This window comes from Phyllobates terribilis, unplaced genomic scaffold (assembly GCF_046119375.1).
Source record: "Phyllobates terribilis strain yellow unplaced genomic scaffold, ASM4611937v1 Scaffold_5__5_contigs__length_657084704, whole genome shotgun sequence".
NCBI lineage: Eukaryota > Metazoa > Chordata > Amphibia > Anura > Dendrobatidae > Phyllobates > Phyllobates terribilis.
The window spans coordinates 78,777,395-78,794,710 of NW_027362765.1; the positions used below are offsets into that span (position 1 = coordinate 78,777,395).

At 48.8% G+C, this 17,316-nt stretch overlaps 1 protein-coding gene across 2 annotated transcripts in view; it reads left to right on the forward strand.

Moving 5' to 3' along the window:
• Nucleotides 1-7,461: 7,461 nt before the first annotated feature.
• LOC141272094 (uncharacterized) overlaps nucleotides 7,462-17,316 on the forward strand; it is a 37,480-nt gene continuing 27,625 nt past the window's right edge. The window contains exons 1-2 of one of the 2 annotated variants that reach the window (XM_073682404.1): nucleotides 7,540-7,589; nucleotides 7,716-7,834. The gene's annotated coding sequence lies outside the window, so the exon portion shown is untranslated. Of the gene's footprint in view, nucleotides 7,590-7,715; nucleotides 7,835-17,316 lie in introns of both variants that reach the window. The other variant, XM_073682403.1, reaches the window with a different exon arrangement.

Below are 17,316 nucleotides of genomic sequence, written 5' to 3' on the forward strand. Positions count from 1 at the left end.
GACGCAGCGCATGTGCAGGAGCATCTATCGGCAAGCGATAGCTAGATGCTACTGCGCATGTGCGGGTGCCATTTTGCTGGATGTAAATTTTTTTTCTTAACCCCACATAGTATATGAATTATGGAAAATAAGAGGCAGGTCACTGAAGGATCAGTGACCTGTCAAAAGTGCATGCCGATGAATATGTAAGCAGAGCATCACATCAAGCCCAGAGGCCTTCCCCCGAAGCACCAGAATCTCATTAACTGAAAACTGCAATCAAAGATTAAAAAAGAACCACAGGACGTATTTCATCAATCTAGGTATCATTTTAACTAGTGTAACGGCGCCTACCTGACAGTGTGAGTAGTTTACTTAGCACAATCCTGCTGACAGGTTCGCTTTAATGACAGGCAAGATAATTTTTTCCTGAAATTGTGTGCCCTTTTTTCTCCACACATACCTTTGATCATTGTGGCCAAAGAGTTCTATTTTAGCCTCATCAGTCCACAGGACTTGTTTCCAAAATGTATCAGGCTTGTTTAAATGTTCTTTTGCATACTTCTGACGCTGAATTTTATGGTGAGGACGCAGGCGAGGTTTTCTTCTGATGACTTTTCCATGGAGACAATATTTGGGCAGGTGTCTTTGAACAGTAGCACAATGTACCACAACTCCAGAATCTGCTAAATCTTTCTGAAGGTCTTTTGCAATCAAGCAGGGGTTCTGATTTGCCTCTCTAGCAATCCTACAAGCAGCTCTCACTGAAATTTTACATGGTCTTCCAGACCTCATCTTGACCTCCACTGTTCCTGTTAACTGCCATTTCTTAATTACATTTCGAACTGTTGAAAGGGCAGCTTGAAAACTTTCTGCTATCTTCTTATAGCCTTATCCTGCTTTGTGGACCTCCACCATTTTCAGAGTGCTAGGCAGCAGTTTAGAAGGACCCATGGCTGCAGTTTTTTTGGCACAAGGTTAGAGGAGGCTGGTTTTATATAAAGCTGGGGAAATTGCATCACCTGGCCTTTCCAAACAATGATAGTGAACAAGCCATAACCCTAACAGGATAATTAAGGTCTAAACCTTGGTCAAAGTTATCTGAGCACAAAAGTTTAGGGTCACCCAATTTTGTGTTTTCCATGAAAACTCATACTTTTATTTATCAAATTAGTTGCAAAATGATTAGAAAATATAGTCCAGACATTGACAAGGTTAGAAATAATGATTTTTATTAGAAAGAATAATTTTCTCCTTCAAACTTTGCTTTCGTCAAAGAATGCTCTCTTTGCAGCAATTACAGCATTGCAGACCTTTGGCATTCTAGCTGTTAATTTGCTAAGGTAATCTGGAGAAATTTCCCCCCATGCTTCCTGGAGCCCCTCCCACAAGTTGGACTGGCTTGATAGGCACTTTTTGCATACCATACGGTCAAGCTGCTCCCACAATAGCTCAATGGGGTTGAGATCTGGTGACTGCGCTGGCCACTCCATTACAGATACAAGCTGCCTTCTTATTCCCTAAATAGTTCATGCATAATTTGGAGGTGTGCTTTGGGTCATTGTCCTGTTGTAGGATTAAATTGGCTCCAATCAAGCGCTGTCTACAGGGTATGGCATGTCGTTGCAAAATGGAGTGATAGCCTTCCTTATTCAAAATCCCATTTACCTTGTACAAATCTCCCACTTTACCAGCACCAAAGCAACCCCAGACCATCACATTACCTCCACCATGCTTGACAGATGGCATCAGGCACTCTTCCAGTATCTTTTCAGTTGTTCTGCGTCTCGCAAATGTTCTTCTGTGTGATCAAAACACCTCAAACTTTGATTCGTCTGTCCATAAAACTTTTTTTCCATTCTTCCTCTGTCCAATGTCTGTGTTCTTTTGCCCATATTAATCTTTTCCTTTTATTAGCCAGTCTCAGATACGGCTTTTTCTTTGCCACTTTGCCCTGAAGGCCAGCATCCCGGAGTCGCCTCTTCACTGTAGCCGTTGACACTGGCGTTTTGCGTGTACTATTTAATGAAGCTGCCAGTTGAGGAGCTGTGAGGCGTCGATTTCTCAAGCTAGAGACTCTAGTGTACTTGTCTTGTTGCTCAGTTGTGCAGCGGGGCCTCCCACTTCTCTTTCTTCTCTGGTTAGAGCCTGTTTGTGCTCTCCTCTGAAGGGAGTAGTACACACCATTGTAGGAAATCTTCAGTTTCTTGGCAATTTCTCGCATGGAATAGCCTTCATTTCTAAGAACAAGAATAGACTGTCGAGTTTCACATGAAAGTTCTCTTTTTCTGCCCATTTTGAGAGTTTCATAGAACAAACAAATGTAATGCTCCAGATTCTCAACTAGCTCAAAGGAAGCTCAATTTTATAGCTTCTCAAATCAGTCAAACCATTTTCAGCTGGGCTAACATGCTTTTGCAAGGGTTTTCTAAACATTCATTACCCTTCTTACACAGTTAGCAAACACAATGTACCATTAAAACACTGGAGTGGTGGTTGTTGGAAATGGGCCTCTATATACCTATGTAGATATTGCAATAAAAACAAGACGTTTGCAGCTAGAATAGTCATTTACCACATTAACAATGTATAGAGTGTATTTCTGATTTATTTAATGTTAGCTTCATTGAAAAAAAAGTGCTTTTCTTTCAAAAATAATGAAATTTCTAAATGACAAACTTTTGAATGGTAGTGTACTTCATACACAAACACCTTTGCTACATACACATCATACCCAATCAGCTCTGCTTTAAGTATATTATACATATACAGCTCTGCTACATGCACATCATACAAATAGCTTTGTTCCATACTCATCATACACAAACCGCTCTGCTACATGCACACCATACACATCATACACCCATAGCTGTACTCTGTAAACATGAAACACACACAGCTCCACTCTGTACACCTCAGTCATACATGGCTCAGCTCCATACACATCATACATTCATAGTTGTACTCTGTAAAGATCATACACTCATAGCTCTGCTCCGTACACATCGTACACACACAGCTCCGCACACATCATATACACACAGCTCTGCACACATCGTTCACACAAAGCTCCGCACACATCGTTCACACAACTCCACACACAGCTCCGCACACATCGTACACACACAGCTCCGCACACGTCGCACACACACAGCTCTGCTCTGCACACGTCGCACACACACAGCTCTGCTCTGCACTCATCGTTCACACAACTCCACACACAGCTCCGCACACGTCGTGCACACACAGCTCCGCACACGTCGTATACACACACAGCTCTGCACACGTCGTATACACACACAGCTCCGCACACGTCGTATACACACAGCTCCGCACACGTCGTACACATACAGCTCTGCTCTGCACACACAGCTCCGCACACATCGTACACACACAGCTCCGCACACGTCATGCACACACAGCTCCACACACGTCGTACACATACAGTTATGCTCCGCACACGTCGTACACACACAGCTCCGCACACGTCATGCACACACAGCTCCACACACGTCGTACACATACAGTTATGCTCCGCACACGTCGTACACACACAGCTCCGCACACGTCGTACACACACAGCTCCGCACACGTCGTACACACACAGCTCCGCACACGTCGTACACACACAGCTCCGCACACGTCGTATACACACAGCTCCGCACACGTCGTGCACACACAGCTCCGCACACGTCGTGCACACACAGCTCCGCACACGTCGTTCACACACAGCTTCGCACACGTCGTGCACACACACAGCTCCGCACACGTAGTATACACACAGCTCCCCACACGTCGTACACACACAGCTCCGCACACGTCGTGCACACAACTCCGCACACGTCGTACACACACAGCTCTGCTCTGCACACGTCGTTCACACAACTCCACACACAGCTCCGCACACGTCGTGCACACACAGCTCCGCACACGTCGTGCACACACACAGCTCTGCACACGTCGTATACACACACAGCTCCGCACACGTCGTATACACACAGCTCCGCACACGTCGTACACATACAGCTCTGCTCTGCACACACAGCTCCGCACACATCGTACACACACAGCTACGCACACATAGTTATGCTCTGCACACGTCGTGCACACACAGCTCTGCACATGTCGTGCACACACAGCTCTGCACATGTCGTGCACACACAGCTCTGCACATGTCGTGCACACACAGCTCTGCACATGTCGTGCACACACAGCTCTGCACATGTCGTGCACACACAGCTCTGCACATGTCGTGCACACACAGCTCTGCACATGTCGTGCACACACAGCTCCGCACACATCGTACACACACAGCTCCGCACACATACAGTTATGTTCCGCACACACACAGCTGCGCACACATAGTTATGCTCTGCACACGTCGTACACACACAGCTCCCCACACGTCGTATACACACACAGCTCCGCACACGTCGTATACACACACAGCTCCGCACACGTAGTTATGTTCCGCACACACACAGCTGCGCACACATAGTTATGCTCTGCACACGTCGTACACACACAGCTCCGCACACGTCGTATACACACACAGCTCCCCACACGTCGTGCACACACACCTCCGCACACGTCGTATACACACACAGCTCCCCACACGTCGTACACACACGTCGTACACACACAGCTCCGCACACGTCGTATACACACACAGCTCCCCACACGTCGTACACACACGTCGTACACACACAGCTCCGCACACGTCGTATACACACACAGCTCCGCACACGTCGTGCACACACAGCTCCGCACACGTCGTGCACACACAGCTCCGCACACGTCGTGCACACACAGCTCCGCACACGTCGTGCACACACAGCTCCGCACACGTCGTGCACACACAGCTCCGCACACGTCGTGCACACACAGCTCCGCACACGTCGTGCACACACAGCTCCGCACACGTCGTGCACACACAGCTCCGCACACGTCGTGCACACACAGCTCCGCACACGTCGTGCACACACAGCTCCGCACACGTCGTGCACACACAGCTCCGCACACGTCGTGCACACACAGCTCCGCACACGTCGTGCACACACAGCTCCGCACACGTCGTGCACACACAGCTCCGCACACGTCGTGCACACACAGCTCCGCACACGTCGTGCACACACAGCTCCCCACACGTCGTGCACACACAGCTCCCCACACGTCGTGCACACACAGCTCCCCACACGTCGTGCACACACAGCTCCCCACACGTCGTGCACACACAGCTCCCCACACGTCGTGCACACACAGCTCCCCACACGTCGTGCACACAGCTCCGCACACGTCGTGCACACAGCTCCGCACACGTCGTGCACACACAGCTCCCCACACGTCGTGCACACACAGCTCCCCACACATAGTTATGCTCTGCACACGTCATACACACACAGCTCCGCACACATAGTTATGCTCTGCACACGTCGTACACACACAGCTCCGCACACGTCGTATACACACACAGCTCCCCACACGTCGTATACACACACAGCTCCGCACACGTCGTACACACACAGCTCCGCACACGTCGTATACACACACAGCTCCGCACACGTCGTATACACACACAGCTCCGCACACGTCGTGCACACACAGCTCCGCACACGTCGTGCACACACAGCTCCGCACACGTCGTGCACACACAGCTCCGCACACGTCGTGCACACACAGCTCCCCACACATAGTTATGCTCTGCACACGTCGTACACACACAGCTCCGCACACATAGTTATGCTCTGCACACGTCGTACACACACAGCTCCGCACACGTCGTATACACACACAGCTCCCCACACGTCGTATACACACACAGCTCCGCACACGTCGTACACACACAGCTCCGCACACGTCGTATACACACACAGCTCCGCACACGTCATGCACACACAGCTCCGCACACGTCGTGCACACAGCTCCGCACACGTCGTGCACACACAGCTCCGCACACAGCTCCGCACACGTCGTGCACACACAGCTCCGCACACATAGTTATGCTCTGCACACGTCGTACACACACAGCTCCGCACACATAGTTATGCTCTGCACACGTCGTACACACACAGCTCCGCACACAGTTATGCTCTGCACACGTCGTACACACACAGCTCCGCACACGTCGTATACACACACAGCTCCGCACACGTCGTACACACAGCTCCGCACACGTCGTACACACAGCTCCGCACACGTCGTATACACACACAGCTCCGCACACGTCGTGCACACACAGCTCCGCACACGTCGTGCACACACAGCTCCGCACACGTCGTGCACACACAGCTCCCCACACATAGTTATGCTCTGCACACGTCGTACACACACAGCTCCGCACACATAGTTATGCTCTGCACACGTCGTACACACACAGCTCCGCACACGTCGTATACACACACAGCTCCGCACACGTCATGCACACACAGCTCCGCACACGTCGTGCACACAGCTCCGCACACGTCGTGCACACACAGCTCCGCACACGTCGTGCACACACAGCTCCGCACACATAGTTATGCTCTGCACACGTCGTACACACACACAGCTCCCCACACGTCGTATACACACACAGCTCCCCACACGTCGTATACACACACAGCTCCGCACACGTCGTATACACACACAGCTCCGCACACGTCGTGCACACACAGCTCCGCACACGTCGTGCACACACAGCTCCGCACACGTCGTGCACACACAGCTCCGCACACGTCGTGCACACACAGCTCCGCACACGTCGTGCACACACAGCTCCGCACACGTCGTGCACACACAGCTCCCCACACATAGTTATGCTCTGCACACGTCGTACACACACAGCTCCGCACACGTCGTATACACACACAGCTCCCCACACGTCGTATACACACACAGCTCCGCACACGTCGTACACACACAGCTCCGCACACGTCGTATACACACACAGCTCCGCACACGTCATGCACACACAGCTCCGCACACGTCATGCACACAGCTCCGCACACGTCATGCACACAGCTCCGCACACGTCGTGCACACACAGCTCCGCACACGTCGTGCACACACAGCTCCGCACACGTCGTGCACACACAGCTCCGCACACGTCGTGCACACACAGCTCCGCACACGTCGTGCACACACAGCTCCGCACACGTCGTGCACACACAGCTCCGCACACGTCGTGCACACACAGCTCCGCACACGTCGTGCACACACAGCTCCGCACACGTCGTGCACACACAGCTCCGCACACGTCTTACACACACAGCTCCGCACACGTCGTGCACACACAGCTCCGCACACGTCTTACACACACAGCTCCGCACACGTCGTGCACACACAGCTCCCCACACGTCGTGCACACACAGCTCCCCACACGTCGTGCACACACAGCTCCCCACACGTCGTGCACACACAGCTCCCCACACGTCGTGCACACACAGCTCCCCACACGTCGTGCACACACATAACTTTGCTATATCCCTCACATAAACTTCAGCACAGCAGAGTCCTGCATACACTGATGCACCTGATCATGTGACCCCTGACTCCTCCCCTCCTGTGACATCATCACAGGTCCTGTAAACAAAGAACAGCCATATATCTGGTGTGCGGCTCTGCAGGTGGAGGTATGTGGAGATTCCCCATTATAGGGCGCAGGGGAAATTAACCCTTTCATTGCTCAGTCTATAGGTGTTTCTGTGTTGCTACTTTCTGAGAGACAACTTTTTTAATTTACTTATCCTGTGATGTAGATATTTGAGATGAGCAAATCAATGGGCAGGATGCTGGTCCAGAGGCCACCTCAGTGCCGGATCAGAACCTTGTGAAGCTGCAGTACCTGCCGGAGTCCCTGTTGCCTCTATTTTTATATGTAAGCCTGGCGCCATTTCATCTACATGGCATGATGCACAAATATGACATTGGGGAAATTAGATGTACTTCAGCTTACCTGGAATCGGAGGGTCGCACGGCAGCTTTGGAGGCAGGAACTAATTCAAAAGGAATGGAAGTCAGGATGATAAATCAATCCAATTTGAATATATTTAGATTGTTTGTCACAAAAGGTTACGCAAAGTGTAAACAGGTAGTACAGTAACGTTTTAGGCCGCTATGGTCTTTAGTCATAGCATAAAGATAAGTGCAAAACTAGGGACTTAAAAGCTGTAAGGCAACCAATTCCCGGGACAAACAAGATCATATGATTAAATTGCCTATATCTGATCAAATAGCATAGAAATCCGGTAATTAACATATGAATTAATAGTGTAATAATTTTGATGGCCAACGGGCAGGTCCTTGAGAGGAGTTATGTATCACCGAGGTTGGTAGCTTCAATGATGTAAACCCGGGAAAAGCATGTAGTGCTGAGAGGGTTAATTGGGCTTATCAAGGCCCGGTTTTTACAAGCAGTCATAAGAATTGGGAGGGATTGGCTGCTCACATATCCCCACCCCAGGGTGTGTAAATAAAATGGAGACCCAGTGTTTGAGGCTGGAGGTGTGGAGACCTCTAGAGTGTTTTGTGCTAAAGGACACTGACCGTGATTTGGCAAACCTGCCATATTGTATGGACTGTTTATTTTCTGTTTTTTGTTACTCTGTGCCAGGCAAGGCTGTCTTTTATTTACTTCTAAAAAAGTGTGGTTTATAAAGTTACAATAAACCTGCCTTGGGCGTTTTTAAAGAAACTGTTTCCTGTGCCTACCTATATCGCGGCTGAGTGAGTACCAAAACCGTTCCAGTTGATGGAGAATGCAGGCACGAATAACAAGGTGACTGCTACAGGAAACCGTTTATGTCCTGGGTGAAGGCTTCCAGCCAGCAAGGGACGTCCAGCAGCATGGAGAAGCTGATAAAGCAACTGGTGCAAGCTAATCTCCAGCAGCATCAACAGCCGCACAAGCAGCAGATGGAGCTCCTAGCTGAGGTGATTCGTGGCAGGGCAACCACCCCACCCCCAAGTCCAGGTGATGACACACGTCAGGAAGTCGGTAAGGAGAGCGTTACAAAAGATGACCCCAGGTGATGACGTCGAGGCGTTCCTGACTGTATTTGAAAGGGTGGAGAAATTGCCTCTGGAGCAGTGGGTGGAGGTTCTGGCGCCATATTTAACAGGCGAGCCGCAGAAAGCCTATTATGACTTGGCCTTGCAGGACGCAAAAGAGTACGCCAAGGTAAAAACTGAGATCTTGGCGCGCTTGGGAGTGATTCTGACTGTCAGGGTGCAATGGGTGCACCACTGGGCCTATTGCACTGACAAACCTCCCCGGTACCATATGTTTGATCTCCTACACCTGGTCCAAAAGTGGTTGGAACCTGAATCTTCCTCCCCAGCACAGATGGTGGAGAGGGCCGTCTTGGACAGGTTCATCCACTCCCTTCCGAGGTCTGTGCAATCCTGGTTTGCCCAGTGAGATCCCCGTAATGCCGATGACTTGGTGGAAAGGTACCAGGCGGTGGAGAGTTCCTTGGGAAAGCCAGGGGTCGTAGCATCTTCATACTGGGGTTCCCAAAAGGGGGCGCACACCCAAAAGAGGGGAACTAGACCCACATCTGAGGGGCATCCTAGAGCCCAGGAGGGGTCTGAGTTGCTTCCAAGGGTCCCGCCAAATAACATAATATGTTGACGATGTCACACCTCAGGTCACATAGCTGCCCGTTGCCCCATGACAAATGAGCCAATGGACTACAGGATGACGCTGTTCGTACTTTGCATGTTTTGCCTGTAGTGCTGTCCCTCAACCAGGCGAGGGACCGCAGGCATGCCTCGTGTCAGTGAATGGAGTGCAAGTGACTGCTCTGTTAGAGTCGGGAAGTTTGATAACCCTATTAAGGGCCACAATTCCTGATCGACTGGTTCTGGGGAAAAAGGTCGGTGTCCGTTGTATCCATGGGGAAGCTAAGGACTACCATGTGGCCCAAATGGTCATAGACACAAACTGTGGCGCCAAGTCCCATGAGGTGGGCGTAGTCAAGGACCTGTTGCACCCTGTTATAATAGGGCGGAACTTTGCCTTGTTTTGGGACTTGTGGGAGAATGGGAGGAAGCCGGGTTGTCCGGACAACAACCAGGTCGCACCCAAAGAAATCTCATCGCAGGCCGCAGCCGACGGGTTTCCCTTTTGTGTGCCAGTTGGGGATAAGGATGAGGCTGCACCCCCGGAAGCCAACATCCCTAAACTGGAGGTGTCCAGAGGAAACTTTGGACCCGCCCAGCTCAGGGACTTAACTCTAAAAGGGGCGTTTGATAATGTAACTGTTCTTAATGGTGTTGCTCAAGAGCCGGGGACTGACACCCGATATCCATACTTTGCCATAAATGCGGAGTTACTATATCTGGTCACCAAGCTCAGAGGGGAGGTAATCGAGCAGTTACTAGTGCCATGGCCATACAGACGCAGGGTGTTAGATATGGCCCATACACATATGTTGGGTGGTCATCTGGGGGTAGAGAAAACCCAGGAAAGGGTCCTCCAGAGGTTCTATTGGCCTGGTTGTCACCGAGAAATTGTAAATTATTGTAGGTCATGTCCCACCTGCCAGCTGATCTCCTTGGTGGCTCACTTCTGTAGCCCCTTAATGCCCTTGCCGATCATCGAGATTTCTTTTGTTCACATAGCTATGGATCTAGTGGGACTCCTTTTCAAGTCCGCCAGAGGACATCAGTATATTCCGGTGGTATTGGACTATGCTACACAGTATCCAGAGGCTGTGCCAGTACGTAACTCCTCTGCCAAATGTATAGCCCGGAACTTGGTCCACATCTTCTCTAGAATGGGGTTGCCTAAGGAGATCCTAACAGACCAAGGGACCCCATTTATGTCAAGGGTGATGAGGGAGTTGTGCAGGACCCTGCAGATCACACAACTCAGGATGCTGAGTCTACACCCTACAGGAGTGTGATCGAACATGTGCCGCAGATGCAAGAGAGGATTGCAGAGGTAATACCCTTTGTGAAAGAATACCTCAAAGCACAAGAGGCACAGTTGAGGGTGTATAATAGGTCAGCGAGGGTAAGACACTTCAACCCTGGGGATCAGGTACTGGTGCTGGTACCTACGGTGGAGAGCAAATTCCTGGCTCAGTGGCAGGGTCCCTATGAAGTAGTGGAAAAGGTTGGTGATGTTAACTATAAAGTCCACCAACCAGGGAGAAGGAAGCCCTAGCAGGTGTACCACATCAGCCTGATTAAGCTATGGCGAAAGAGGGAGCCCGTGGAAGCCCCGTGTTTGGTGGCGAAGTCTGAAGCCGATGTGGGAGAGGTCAAGATGGCAGAGTCGCTGTCACGTGCCCAAAAGCAGTGCCACGAGTTGCTACAGCGGAACAGGAACCTGTTCTCGGATCTACCAGGGTGTACTCAGATCATACAGCATGAGGTGCTTACGGAGCCTCATGTCTGAATAAACTTGAAGCGATACCGAATTCCTGAAGCTCGCCGAGAGGTAATCTCGAAAGAAATGAAGTGCATGCTGGGTCTAGGAGTCATTGAAGAGTCCAAGAGTGGCTGGTCCAGTCGCATATTCTTAGTGCCGAAACCTGATGGAGAATGGCGGTTCTGCAATGACTATACGAAACTCAACGAGGTCTCGAAGTTCGACACCTACCCAATGCCCAGGGTAGACAAACTGATTGAAAGGTTAGGATCGGCCAGGTACATTACCACCCTTGACATCACAAAAGGATATTGGCAAATACCCATGTCCCAACATGCCAAGGAGAAGATGACCTTCTCAACGCCAGGCAAATGTTTCCAATACACAAGGATGACGTTTGGGTTGCAAGGAGCCCCGGCTACCTTCAAGAGAGCCATGGACTGGATCCTAGCTCCCCACAAGAAGTACGCAACAGCCTACCTGTATATCATCATGATCTACAGCCAGGATTTTTTTTTTTTTTTTTCACTCTGACAGTTTTTATACTTTTATACTTTGTCCCACTATGGGACTTTCACTTTTTTTATTCTGATCGCCTGCATGGCACAGGGATGCCTGCATAGCACAGGAATGGAGCACCATCCCTGTGCCATGCAGGCAGTCAGCGCTGCACAGTGAGAAGATAGTTTGGTCATGCACTGCGCATGACCAAAAAATCTTTCTGCTGTCTGGTGACCCGGATGTTGTCATGACGACATCGGGTCGTCATGGCAATATCCGGGAAGCCGCGGCAGACAACGCTGGAGGCCGGAAGAGGAGGTGAGTATCGCGATCACCTCCCCTTAGCCACTGCAATGCTGCGATCGACTTCGATCTCAGCATTGTGGGGGTTAACGTGCCGGGAGCGGTCCTGCACATTGTCACAGCTGACACCTGGTACTATCAGCTAGCACCCGGCAGCGATCGCTCCCGCACAGCCTGTGTGCGCGCGCGATCGACATGACATATTAATACGGGTCAGGCTCTTGAAGCCCAGGGCACAGACGCGTATTAATACGTCATGGGCTTTAAAGGGGTTAATTCCTCTGTGGCTTTGGTTTTTATTTTAGTTAACAACTACCTGCCTGTATGTTCTTAGCCCCATAGTTAAAAGTAAGTCAAATCCTGGATAACCCCAATATTAAAATTGGATTATGCTTTACTTATTCCGCTCCGAAAACAATTGTACATTTTTGGATTTATTATGCATAGGTAATTTAGTTACCAACAAGAGAGATACCGTCTCTTACCATAAAGAAAACCTAGGTAATGCCATATTACATACGACTTTGTGTCACCCACTGCACATTGTTAATAGTGCATCAGTGGGTGAACTGCTTTGCATGAAACATAAGGCTAAGTGCCCACGATGCAGAAATACTACGGAGCGTTTCTGCATCTCCCTGGCAGAAAAAACGCATGCGGATTTTACATGCGTTTTTTCTGCCAGGTAGAAGCGTTTCTGAAGCGTTTTGAACATGCGATTTCGCATGCGGGTTGTCAAGCGCTTTTCCAAACGATTTTAGCATCACTTGGAAAAGTGCTTGACAACTTGGTCACACTATATAAATCCATGCAACCGGTATGGATTTATATAGTGTGACCAAGTTACAATGCTGCATCAATAGTAAAAAAGAGAATAAAAATGGTGAAAAAAAAGCATTATACTCATCTTCCGATGGCCAGTGGTCTCCTTCTCCGGTGCGTCCGGTGTCTCCGGCTGCTTGCGGTGATGTAAAAGGACCTTCCATGACGCCATGTATTCATGTGACAGGTCACGCGACTGCCAACGTCAGAGGTCGCGTGACCTGTCACATGATTAAATGACGTTATGAAAGGTCCTTTTACCACCGCGAGCAGCCGAAGAGCCAGCAGCACCACCGGGAGCAGACGGGGCCATCAGAAGGTGAGTATATGGTTTTTTTTTTAATTTTAATTCTTTTTTTAACTAGAGGTACTATGGTACCCGGGTCTGGAGGAGAGTCTCCTCTTCTCCAGACCCGGGTACTATCCGCGCATTGAATCACATAATATCCGTCTGTGTACGTGTAGTCATGCAGATGTTATGCGTCCAATGCAAGTCAATGGCGGCTATTTCGCCATGATTCCGCAAAATTAATGGTCGTGCTGCGGATTTTTTCGCAATGATAATCCGCAGCGGAAATTTCCGCAGCATGTGCACAGCACATGCGGATTATCATTGGGAAACATGGCAGACAACTTAGCATGCATTTTTAATGCGTTTTTGCGGCGGAACTGCAGCCGAGGAAACGCATTATATCCGTATCGTGGACACACAGCCTAATTGTTCAACAGAAATTACCTTCAGAGAGGGAAGCAGAAAAGCATGCAATTAATTTTTACAAACTCCAGTACAATGAAGAGGTTGTTCCCTGTCATTTAAAGTTAATCCCCGAATGCATTCTATTATGAAGAAACAAACCGAACCATACTCCTCCCCCCCCCCCCCCCCCACCCTGGTCCACTGACGAATCTCACCACTGCTCCCTGTGTGTGGCATTGGTTGCGGCGCTGATGTCATGTCACCAGCACGGCAGCCAATCAGTGAGCTCATCAACTGTGACAAAACACCCTGCTCAGAGCTGCTGAGCTTAGTGATTGGCTGCCAAACTGTAAACGTGACTTCGGCAGACAGAAGGAGCTAAATACATAGCCAATAATAGAGAGCATACTGATATGAATTTCGCCAAAGCTGATATTTTTTACACCACTTTTCCGTGCCTCACATTTTCTACGGCTTATAGTCAACAATATAATAAAATATGACAAGTTATGCAAAACGATCAGTCTTTTTGCATAAAAAAAAAAATTTGCATCCCTTAAATACTATGCATGACATAATTTTGCAATATTAATGATAGTGGGCCAGTGGTTCGGTTGTTACCACTAAAACAATTCATATTATGATTACCGTATTTCTATTTCATTAGATCATGTAGTAAACTGGATCGTGTTATCTTGTCTGACACTTGGATTGGTTGCATTGCAGCTTTTAAGTCCCTATTTTTGCCCTTAATTTTATGTAATGACTAAAGGCCATAGCAGCCTTTAACACTTAAGCTACTGTGCTACATATTTACGAAACATTTTGTAAAATGCTTTTAAATCAGAAGAAATAAAAATTGGAGTGACTTTATCATATCCTGGACGCTGGCATTCATTCTATTTGGATGCCAAAAAGAGGAAGGAAAGAGGTTGTGCATGATATATATGCACTGGCCATATATTACCATATGGTAAGACAAATTTACTGGGATAGAAAAGAGAATAAATATATAATAACACAGACAGACAAAGCTGTGATACAAAAAAAATCCACTTTTTTTTTAAACGCTGAAATCAAGCACAAGGCTAAAATACACCAACGTGTATCATAAAGAACAGGGCGGATACTGCACAACAAGTATAATTATCCAAAGCTCCCACACCCCTGCCTAGCATTGCATTGACATGCATATAGAAAATACTCACAATTCATAAAACTTAATGGGAGCCGGCTATCGCCGACGTTAAACAAGAATGGAAGCAAGCATACAACTAAAGTGGCTACAAAAAATATCTACACACCCCTGTTAAAATGACAGGTTTTTGTCAAGTAAAAAACCATAACAATAAGAATAATTTTAGAACTTTTTCCAGCTTAATTGTCCCCTATAATTTGTACAATTCAATTGAAAAAAACAAAGTCTTTTCTTGTGGAAAAAGATAAATAATCAACCAAAAAAATGTGGTTGCAAAATTATGCACATCCTTACGCTAATACTTTGTTGAAGTACCCTTTAAATTTTTCACAGCATTCAGTGTTTTTGGGATCGGAGTCTATTAGCATGGCACATGTAGAATTGACAATCTTTGCCCACTCTTCCTTTTTGAGATTTTGAGTTTTGGAAAACTCTTCAGGTTCAACTTGCAGATTTTCCATTGGATTCTGGTCTGGGCACTGCTTAGGGTCGTTGTCATGCTGAAAGGTAAAATTAGTCTTCATTTTTAGCAGAAGTATGAAGGCTTTGATGCAAAATTGACTAATATTTCAAACTGTTCAAAATTTTTCACCTTGGCTAAAGCCATCCAGCTGCCAAAAAACAGCACCAAAGAATAATTCTGCCTCTACCACTCTTCATTGTGGGTATTGTGTTCCTTTGGTCATGTGCAGTGTTGGCTTTGTGCCAAACATACTTTTGGAATTATGTCCATAAAATTCAACTTTGGTCTCATCAGACCATTACCAACCAGAAAGAATTAAACCACCCCTTAAAAATTAATTTTTATTAGATTGTATTAAAAGTTTAAACTAAATAGTACATAAACACTATCCTTAAAATAGGTATCTGTATATGTATATTGGGGTAGGGTGATGGGGTAAGTATAAAGACACAGGCAAACTTTCCCTTGGATACCCTAGTAAGGCTGTGCCCTGCCTACCAGCAGGTGGGACCATGTTAAGGAGAAAACCTTAGTAGGTATAAGGGCAAGAGAAGAGACAACAATGTGTCTCACAGTCCACAGATGTCCAAGCCTCCTTAACATGGTCCCCTGATGAACCCTACACCAGGAGGGGGAGAAACTTGTTGGAAAGGAATTACTGATACCTCTGGTACTAAGGATGTGCATTTCTGGATATATTGGCTACAGGCCACATCATCCCATATCTGGAGACTATTTGGTCTGGGTTAACGCTGAATCTATGGACAACAGATAAGTCCTTTGTTTTGACTAGTTGTAACATTATATAATACACCATCAGTGTCTATTTCTATTCCAGTACGTTTATAGTCCTATATCTTGGCTGCTTTGAGTATATAATGCTTTAGTTATACCTTGATACCTTGCTAATACTGTAACATGGGACCTAATTTTTGGCATATTCAATGGTATCTGTAACGGGTCCGGGAGGTGGAACCTCTGAGCTGCAATACAAAGGGGAAGTCCTTGTAAGGAAGCGGGTGACTCCCAGGGAAGGCAAGCAGGTAGTCACAGCAAGTGACGGGGACAGTCTCTGGGTAAGCAGGCAGGTGGTCACGGCAAGTGACGGGGACAGTCTCTGGGTAGACAGGCAGGTGGTCACGGCAAGTGACGGGGACAGTCTCTGGGTAGACAGGCAGGTGGTCACGGCAAGTGACGGGGACAGTCTCTGGGTAGACAGGCAGGTGGTCACGGCAAGTGACGGGGACAGTCTCTGGGTAAGCAGGCAGGTGGTCACGGCAAGTGACGGGGACAGTCTCTGGGTAAGCAGGCAGGTGGTCACGGCAAGTGACGGGGACAGTCTCTGGGTAGACAGGCAGGTGGTCACTGTGAGTGACGGGGACAGTCTCTGGGTAGACAGGCAGGTACCTTCAACCCAGCGGGCAGATAGACACGGCAGGTACTGGCAGGTGCTTCCGGGTAAGCAGGAGGATAGCCGCGGCAGGTGCTGGCTGGTGCTTCTAGATAAGCAGGTAGATGAACTCAGCGGGTGCTGGCAGGTACTTCCAGGTAAACAGATAGATAAACTCAGCGGGTGCTGGCAGGTGCTTCCAGGTAAGCAGGTAGATGGACTCAGCGGGTGCTGGCAAGTGCTTCCAGGTAAGCAGATAGAAATCAGGCTGGACTAGTCAGGCTAGCGGAGGGACCTGAGGGCTGAAGCAGAGGTGAAGACACAGTGCGACAACTGTTGCTCGGGCACCTCCATTTTGGAGGAGGTACCTTAAATGTGGGAAGTCCTCTGGCCATTGGCCGGGGACTTTTTAGGAAGACGCGCGCAGTCCCTTTAAGAGGGGGGGGGAGTGCGCGCGCGCGCGCCCTAAGCACTCTGCTGGAGGAGGGACGCGTGCCGGCCACAGCAGGGAACGGAGCGCAGGGAGAAGCTGCGCCAGGAGCCGGGGGGCGAGAGAGATGGTGTCCCTGTCTGACATGGGGCAGGGACGCCGCTGCGACGACAGAGA